The following is a 9,808-nucleotide window of genomic DNA, read 5'->3' as shown; positions in this document are numbered from 1 at the left end:
TGGCGGTGAGTTGAGATGAAATAACAAACGTAGTATGAAAATAGGTTTAGCAAATTTGAGGTCCACTTACTACATAGCAGAAGACAGAAAGGGCACTTTCATGGTCAGCTGAAAAGCCTATCAAAAACACCATCCAGAAATTACTTTAAAACTCTGGCATTAACTCATAACACCAGAGTGGCAATTCCCGTTCACAAGAGCTTTCCAGACACAGTAACGAAACTACAGCTGTGAACTGGAACAAAATGCAAAAACAAACATGGACAAGAGTCCAACTTATCTAGTAGTTGTCTAGGAGCAGGAACAAGCACAGAGAGGCTTCTGATAACATTGTTGACCGGCAAGCAACTAACAGAGCAGCAAGGTTATATAGCGACTCCCACGTCTTGATGGGAACAGGTGAACAGAGAAGATGAAGACACCAGTTCAATTCCACCAGTAGCCACCGGGGGAGCCCAGAATCCAAATTCACAACAGTACCCCCCCCTCAAGGAGGGGGCACCGAACCCTCACCAGAACCACCAGGGCGATCAGGATGGGCCCTATGAAAGGCACGAACCAGATCGGAGGCATGAACATCAGATGCATTCACCCAAGAATTATCCTCCTGGCCGTATCCCTTCCACTTGACCAGATACTGGAGTCTCCGTCTGGAAACACGAGAGTCCAAGATTTTCTCCACAACGTACTCCAACTCACCCTCAACCAACACCGGAGCAGGAGGCTCAACGGAAGGCACAACCGGTACCTCATACCTGCGCAATAATGACCGATGAAAAACGTTATGAATAGAAAAGGATGCAGGGAGGTCCAAACGGAAGGAAACAGGGTTAAGAATCTCCAATATCTTATACGGGCCGATAAACCGAGGCTTAAACTTAGGAGAAGAGACCCTCATAGGGACAAAACGAGAAGACAACCACACCAAATCCCCAACAGAAAGCCGAGGACCAACACGACGGTGGCGGTTGGCAAAAAGCTGAGTCTTCTCCTGGGACAACCTCAAATTGTCCACCACCTGCCCCCAGATCTGATGCAATCTCTCCACCACAGCATCCACTCCAGGACAATCCGAAGATTCCACCTGACCAGAGGAAAATCGAGGATGAAACCCCGAATTACAGAAAAACGGGGACACCAAAGTGGCAGAGCTGGCCCGATTATTGAGAGCGAACTCCGCCAATGGCAAAAAAGCAACCCAATCATCCTGGTCAGCAGACACAAAACACCTCAGATATGTCTCCAGGGTCTGATTAATCCGCTCGGTCTGGCCATTCGTCTGAGGATGGAAAGCGGACGAAAAAGATAAATCTATGCCCATCCTAGCACAGAATGCCCGCCAAAATCTAGACACGAATTGGGTCCCTCTGTCAGAAACGATATTCTCAGGAATACCATGCAAACGAACAACATTTTGAAAAAACAGAGGAACCAACTCGGAAGAAGAAGGTAACTTGGGCAGAGGAACCAAATGGACCATCTTAGAAAAACGGTCACACACCACCCAGATGACAGACATCTTCTGAGAAACAGGCAGATCTGAAATAAAATCCATCGAGATGTGCGTCCAAGGCCTCTTAGGAATAGGCAAGGGCAACAATAATCCACTAGCCCGAGAACAACAAGGCTTGGCCCGAGCACAAACGTCACAAGACTGCACAAAGCCTCGCACATCTCGTGACAGGGAAGGCCACCAGAAGGACCTTGCCACCAAATCCCTGGTACCAAAAATGCCAGGATGACCTGCCAACGCAGAAGAATGAACCTCAGAGATGACTCTACTGGTCCAATCATCAGGAACAAACAGTTTATCAGGTGGGCAACGATCAGGTCTCTCCGCCTGAAACTCCTGCAAGGCCCGCCGCAGGTCTGGAGAAACGGCTGACAATACCACTCCATCCTTAAGGATACCTGTGGGCTCAGAGTTACCAGGCGAGTCAGGCTCAAAACTCCTAGAAAGGGCATCCGCCTTAACATTCTTAGAACCCGGTAGGTATGACACCACAAAATTAAACCGAGAGAAAAATAATGACCAGCGCGCCTGTCTAGGATTCAGGCGCCTGGCGGTCTCAAGATAAATCAAATTTTTGTGGTCAGTCAATACCACCACCTGATGTCTGGCCCCCTCAAGCCAATGGCGCCACTCCTCAAAAGCCCACTTCATGGCCAAAAGCTCCCGATTCCCAACATCATAATTCCGCTCAGCGGGCGAAAATTTACGGGAAAAGAAGGCACAAGGCCTCATCACGGAGCAGTCAGAACTTTTCTGCGACAACACTGCCCCAGCTCCGATCTCAGAAGCGTCGACCTCAACCTGAAAAGGTAGAGCAACATCAGGCTGACGCAACACAGGGGCAGAGGAAAAACGGCGCTTAAGCTCCCGAAAGGCCTCCACAGCATCAGGGGACCAATCAGCAACATCAGCACCCTTCTTAGTCAAATCGGTCAATGGCTTAGCAATATCCGAAAAACCAGCAATAAATCGACGATAAAAGTTAGCAAAGCCCAAAAATTTCTGAAGACTCTTAAGAGAAGAGGGCTGCGTCCAATCACAAATAGCTTGAACCTTGACAGGATCCATTTCAATGGAAGAGGGGGAAAAAATATATCCCAAAAAGGAAATCCTCTGTACCCCAAAAACACACTTAGAACCCTTCACACACAAAGAATTAGACCGCAAAACCTGAAAAACCCTCCTGACTTGCTGGACATGAGAGTCCCAGTCATCCGAAAAAATCAGAATATCATCCAGATACACAATCATAAATTTATCCAAATAATCGCGAAAAATATCATGCATAAAGGACTGGAAAACTGACGGAGCATTAGAAAGACCAAAAGGCATCACTAAATACTCAAAGTGGCCCTCGGGCGTATTAAATGCGGTTTTCCACTCATCCCCCTGCCTGATTCGCACCAAATTATACGCCCCACGAAGGTCAATCTTAGAGAACCACTTGGCCCCCTTTATGCGAGCAAACAAATCAGTCAGCAACGGCAATGGGTATTGATATTTAACAGTGATTTTATTCAAAAGCCGATAATCAATACATGGTCTCAAAGAGCCGTCTTTTTTTGACACAAAGAAAAAACCGGCTCCTAAGGGAGATGACGATGGACGAATATGTCCCTTTTCCAAGGACTCCTTTATATATTCTCGCATAGCAGCATGTTCAGGCACAGACAGATTAAATAAACGACCCTTTGGGTATTTACTACCCGGGATTAAATCTATGGCACAATCGCACTCTCGGTGCGGAGGTAACGAACCAAGCTTGGATTCTTCAAAGACGTCACGATAGTCAGACAGGAACTCAGGAATTTCAGAGGGAATAGATGATGAAATGGAAACCACAGGTACATCCCCATGAGCCCCCTTACATCCCCAGCTCAACACAGACATAGCTCTCCAGTCGAGGACTGGGTTGTGAGATTGCAGCCAAGGCAATCCTAGCACCAAATCATCATGTAGATTATACAGCACCAGAAAGCGAATAATCTCCTGGTGATCCGGATTAATACGCATAGTTACTTGTGTCCAGTATTGTGGTTTATTATTAGCCAATGGGGTGGAGTCAATCCCCTTCAGAGGAATAGGAGTCTCCAAAGGCTCTAAATCATACCCACAGCGTTTGGCAAAGGACCAATCCATAAGACTCAAAGCGGCGCCAGAGTCGACATAGGCGTCCGTGGTAATAGATGACAAAGAGCAAATCAGGGTCACAGATAGAATAAACTTAGACGGTAAGGTGCAAATGGAAACAGATTTACCAAGCTTTTTAGTGCGCTTAGAGCATGCTGATATAACATGAGTAGAATCACCACAATAGAAACACAACCCATTTTTCCGTCTAAAATTCTGCCGCTCGCTTCGGGACAGAATTCTATCACACTGCATACTCTCTGGCGACTTCTCAGTGGACACCGCCAGATGGTGCACTGGTTTGCGCTCCCGCAAACGCCTATCGATCTGAATAGCCATTGTCATGGACTCATTCAGACCCGCAGGCACAGGGAACCCCACCATAACATCCTTAATGGCATCAGAGAGACCCTCTCTGAAAGTCGCCGCCAGGGCGCACTCATTCCACTGAGTAAGCACAGACCATTTACGGAATCTTTGGCAGTAAATTTCCGCTTCATCTTGCCCCTGAGATAGGGACATCAAAGTTTTTTCTGCCTGAAGCTCCAAATGAGGTTCGTCATAAAGCAACCCCAAGGCCAGAAAAAACGCATCCACATTGAGCAACGCAGGATCCCCTGGTGTCAATGAAAAAGCCCAGTCTTGAGGGTCGCCCCGGAGCAAGGAAATCACAATCCTGACCTGCTGTGCAGGGTCTCCGGCAGAGCGAAATTTCAGGGACAAAAATAATTTGCAATTATTTCGAAAATTCTGAAACCCAGATCTATTCCCCGAGAAAAATTCCGGCAAAGGAATTCTCGGCTCAGATACAGGTGCATGACAAACAAAATCTTGCAAATTTTGTACCTTCGTGGCGAGATTATTCAAACCTGCAGTTACACTCTGAAGATCCATTACAAACAGGTGGACACAGAGCCATTCAAGGGTTAAGAGGAGGTAAGAAGCAGCTAGACAGCAATTAAGGGCTAGGCAGCAAAACTCTGAGGGGAAAAAAAAAAATTTCCCTTCAACACTTCTTTTTCTCCTGCTTCAGCCCAAACAATTAACACTTTGCGGGCCGGTCAAACTGTCATGATCCCATCTTCCAAGAGCTAGTTCCTATATATGCTTATGCTATGTTCTCTTGCCATTGAGATCATGACACCGAACCATTGACTCACAGCGGAATCGGGATTATAACATTGTAAAGCGGACTATCCTGGATAACCATGCTATCACCCCAGACTCATATAGGGCCAAGTTCCAAGACCTCCCATGCACCACGGAGGGATTGTTTAGGATGTATGCACATAAGATGTCCCAGGCATGTTGGAGATGGCTGGAAGCAGAAAATGCCTTTAATGTGGAAGATGTTATATAGGCGTTCCTTATAGAACAATTTCTTACCAAATGCCCCGCAGAGGTACGGGAATGGGTCCGGGAGCGCACGCTGTGTACCGTGGATCGAGCTGCAGCCCTGGCCGATGAAGCCCTTACTATCCGACCACAATGGAGGAGGCCCCGTCCTCCTCCGATTATATCTGCCCTTCCACCTGGTCGCAAGCCAATGACAATCACGCCTCCCAATCCTGGGCCCCAACAGTTCCGACCACGACCTGGGGGTATCACAGAGAGGAGATGTTATGGGGGTGGGCAACCTGGATATTTGCAGTCTGGCTGTCCCTCAGGGATTTGGAGGGAGCCTGTTGTGAATTCTGCTCTTGGGCTCCCTCCGGTGGTTGTTGGTGGTAGTGCAGTTGTCTTGGGGTTGTAATCCAGGGCAGGTGTTTCTGTTGATTGCAGCTCTATTAGGTATTTAGGTGTGCAGGATCCATGAGTCCTTGCCAGTTGTCCATTGTTCTTGGAGGGATTGCATCTCTCTCTGGTTCCTCATGCCCTGCTGCCAATTCAGCTAAGATAAGTGTCTGTTTTTTTGTCTCTATGCACACATGCAGTGTGCTTTGCAATTCAGTGCAATTCATTGTGTTTTTGTCCAGCTTAGACTTTGTTTGGATTTTTCAGTCATGCTGGATTCTCAGGAGATGCAGATATACTTTCTATGTCTTTAGTTAGATGTAGAATATTTGTATTATCTGCTGTGGATATTTTTAGGATTTAAATACTGACCGCTTAGAATTCTGTCCTATCCTTTTCTATTTAGCTAGAAGTGCCTCTTTTGCTAAATCCTGTTTTTCTGCCTGCGTGTGTCTTTCCTCTTATACTCACAGTCAATATTTGTGGGGGGCTGCCTATCCTTTGGGGTTCTGCTCTGAGGCAAGATAGAATTCCCATTTCCATCTATAGGGATATTTAGTCCTCCGGCTGTGTCGAGGTGTCTAGGACGTGTTAGGTACATCCCACGGCTACTTCTAGTTGCGGTGTTAGTTTAGGGTTTGCGGTCAGTACAGGTACCACCTACTCCTGAGAAAGTCTCTCATGCGGCTCCAAGGTCACCGGATCATAACAGTACAACTGGCCAACAATGAGTTAAATGCATCTCAGAAGAAGGGAAGAAAGAGCCTTTTTTTTTCTGTAGCCTGCTTTGTCTTTTCTTCCCTCTTTTCCTCTGGGTGACTGAGGAGTCTTGTGCTAGCATGGATGTTCAGGGATTAGTTTCTCGTGTAGACCAGCTTGCTGCTAGGGTACAGGGTATTTCTGATTATATTGTTCAGACTCCGCTTTTGGAGCCTAGGATTCCTACTCCTGATTTGTTTTTTGGGGACAGGTCCAAATTTTTGAGTTTTAAAAACAACTATAAATTGTTTTTTGCTCTGAAGCCTCGTTCCTCTGGTGATCCCATTCAGCAGGTTAAAATTGTCATCTCCCTGCTGCGTGGCGACCCTCAGGATTGGGCATTTTCCCTGGAATCTGGGAATCCGGCCTTGCTTAATGTAGATGCCTTTTTTCAGGCTCTAGGATTATTATATGATGAACCAAATTCTGTGGATCAAGCGGAGAAGACCTTGTTGGCCCTGTCTCAGGGTCAAGAAGCGGCAGAATTGTATTGTCAGAAATTTAGAAAATGGTCTGTGCTGACTAAATGGAATGAGGATGCTTTGGCGGCAATTTTCAGAAAGGGTCTTTCTGAATCTGTTAAAGATGTTATGGTGGGGTTTCCCACGCCTGTTGGTCTGAGTGATTCTATGTCTCTGGCCATTCAGATTGATCGGCGCTTGCGGGAGCGCAGAACTGTGAGCGTTGTGGCGTTGTCCTCAGAGCAGATGCCTGAGCCTATGCAGTGTGATAGGATTCTGTCTAGAACGGAACAACAGGGATTCAGACGTCAGAATAGGTTGTGTTTTTATTGTGGCGATGCTTCTGATGTCATTTCAGTCTGCCCAAAGCGTACAAAGAGAATCGCTAGTTCAGTTACCATCGGAACTGTACAACCTAAATTTCTGTTATCTGTGACCTTGATCTGCTCATTGTCGTCATTTTCTGTCATGGCGTTTGTGGATTCAGGCGCCGCTTTGAACTTAATGGACTTTGAATTTGCCAGGCGTTGTGGTTTCCCCTTGCAGTCTTTGCAGAACCCTATTCCTTTAAGGGGCATTGATGCTACACCTTTGGCTAAAAAAAACCCAGTTTTGGACACAGGTGACCATGTGCATGGCGCCAGCCCATCAGGAAGATTGTCGTTTTCTGGTGTTGCATAATTTGCATGATGCTATTGTGCTGGGTTTTCCATGGTTGCAGATACATAATCCTGTGTTGGATTGGAAGTCTATGTCTGTGACTAGTTGGGGTTGTCAGGGGGTTCATAATGACGTTCCTTTGATGTCAATCTCTTCTTCTTCCTCTTCTGAAATTCCAGAGTTTTTGTCTGATTTTCAGGATGTATTCGATGAGCCCAAGTCCAGTTCCCTTCCACCGCATAGGGACTGTGATTGTGCTATTGATTTGATTCCAGGCTTTAAGTTTCCTAAGGGCCGACTTTTCAACCTGTCTGTGCCGGAACATACTGCCATGCGGAGTTATGTTAAGGAGTCTTTGGAGAAAGGGCATATTCGGCCATCTTCTTCACCGTTGGGAGCGGGATTTTTTTTTGTTGCTAAGAAGGATGGCTCCTTGAGACCCTGTATTGATTATCGCCTCTTGAATAAGATCACGGTCAAGTTTCAATACCCTATACCTTTGCTTTCTGATTTGTTTGCCAGGATTAAGGGGGCTAGTTGGTTTACTAAAATTGACCTTCGGGGGGCATATAATCTTGTTCGTATTAAGCAGGGTGACGAATGGAAAACTGCGTTTAATACGCCCGAAGGCCATTTTGAATACCTTGTGATGCCATTCGGGCTCTCTAATGCTCCATCTGTTTTTCAGTCCTTCATGCATGATATCTTCCGGAATTATCTTGATAAATTCATGATTGTATATTTGGATGACATCTTGATTTTTTCCGATGATTGGGAGTCTCATGTGAAACAGGTCAGGATGGTATTTCAGATCCTTCGTGATAATGCTTTGTTTGTGAAGGGGTCTAAGTGCCTCTTTGGAGTGCAGAAGGTTTCTTTTTTGGGCTTCATTTTTTCTCCCTCATCTATAGAGATGGATCCGGTTAAGGTTCAGGCCATTCATGATTGGATTCAGCCCACATCCATGAAGAGCCTTCAGAAATTTTTGGGCTTTGCTAATTTTTATCGCCGTTTCATTGCTATCTTCTCCAGTGTGGTTAAACCCCTGACCGATTTGACGAAGAAAGGCGCTGATGTAACGAATTGGTCCTCTGTGGCTGTCTCTGCATTTCAGGAGCTTAAACGCCGATTTACTTCTGACCCGGTGTTGCGTCAGCCAGATGTTTCTCTTCCGTTTCAGGTTGAGGTTGACGCTTCTGAGATTGGGGCAGGGGCCGTTTTGTCTCAGAGGAATTCTGATGGTTCCTTGATGAAACCGTGTGCCTTCTTTTCCCGCAAGTTTTCGCCTGCTGAACACAATTATGATGTCGGCAATCGGGAGTTGTTGGCTATGAAGTGGGCATTTGAGGAATGGCGACATTGGCTTGAGGGAGCCAAGCACCGTATTGTGGTCTTGACCGATCATAAAAATCTGATTTACCTCGAATCTGCCAAACGGCTGAATCCTAGACAGGCTCGATGGTCCTTGTTTTTCTCCCGTTTTGATTTCATGGTCTCGTATCTTCCGGGTTCTAAGAATATTAAGGCTGATGCCCTCTCTAGGAGTTTTTTGCCTGATTCTCCTGAGGTACTTGAGCCGGTCGGCATTCTGAAGGAAGGGGTGGTCCTTTCTGCCATTTCCCCTGATTTGCGACGGGTTCTGCAGGAATTTCAGGCTGACAAGCCTGACCGCTGTCCAGTGGGGAAACTGTTTGTTCCTGATAGATGGACTAGTAGAGTGATTTCTGAGGTTCATTGTTCTGTGTTGGCTGGCCATCCTGGCATTTTTGGTACCAGAGATTTGGTTGGTAGGTCCTTTTGGTGGTCTTCTTTGTCGCGTCATGTGCGTTCTTTTGTGCAGTCCTGTGGGACTTGTGCGCAGGCCAAGCGTTGTTGATCCCGTGCTAGTGGGTTGCTTTTGCCTTTGCCGGTCCCTGAGAGGCCCTGGACGTATATTTCTATGGATTTTATTTCAGATCTTCCGGTTTCCCAGAGGATGTCGGTTATCTGGGTGGTTTGTGACCGGTTTTCTAAGATGGTTCATTTGGTGCCTTTGCCTAAATTGCCTTCCTCTTCTCCTCCGGAGAATATTGTGTCCGACAGAGGTTCCCAGTTTGTTTCTAGGTTTTGGCGGGCCTTTTGTGCTAGGCTGGGCATTGATTTGTCTTTTTCTTCCGCATTTCATCCTCAGACAAATGGCCAGACCGAGCGAACTAATCAGACTTTGGAAACTTATTTGAGATGCTTTGTGTCTGCTGATCAGGATGATTGGGTGGCTTTCTTGCCATTGGCCGAGTTTGCCCTTAATAATCGGGCTAGTTCGGCTACCTTGGTTTCGCCCTTCTTTTGTAATTTTGGTTTTCATCCTCGTTTTTCTTCGGGGCAAGTTGAACCTTCTGATTGTCCTGGTGTGGATTCTGTGGTTGACAGGTTGCAGCAGATTTGGGCTCATGTGGTGGACAATTTGGTGTTGTCTCAGGAGGAGGCTCAGCATTTTGCTAACCGTCGTCGGTGTGTTGGTTTCCGGCTTCGGGTTGGGGATTTGGTCTGGTTGTCTTCCCGTCATGTTCCT

This window comes from Ranitomeya variabilis, chromosome 5 (genome assembly GCF_051348905.1).
Source record: "Ranitomeya variabilis isolate aRanVar5 chromosome 5, aRanVar5.hap1, whole genome shotgun sequence".
Lineage (NCBI taxonomy): Eukaryota > Metazoa > Chordata > Amphibia > Anura > Dendrobatidae > Ranitomeya > Ranitomeya variabilis.
This window is presented reverse-complemented; position numbering follows the sequence as displayed.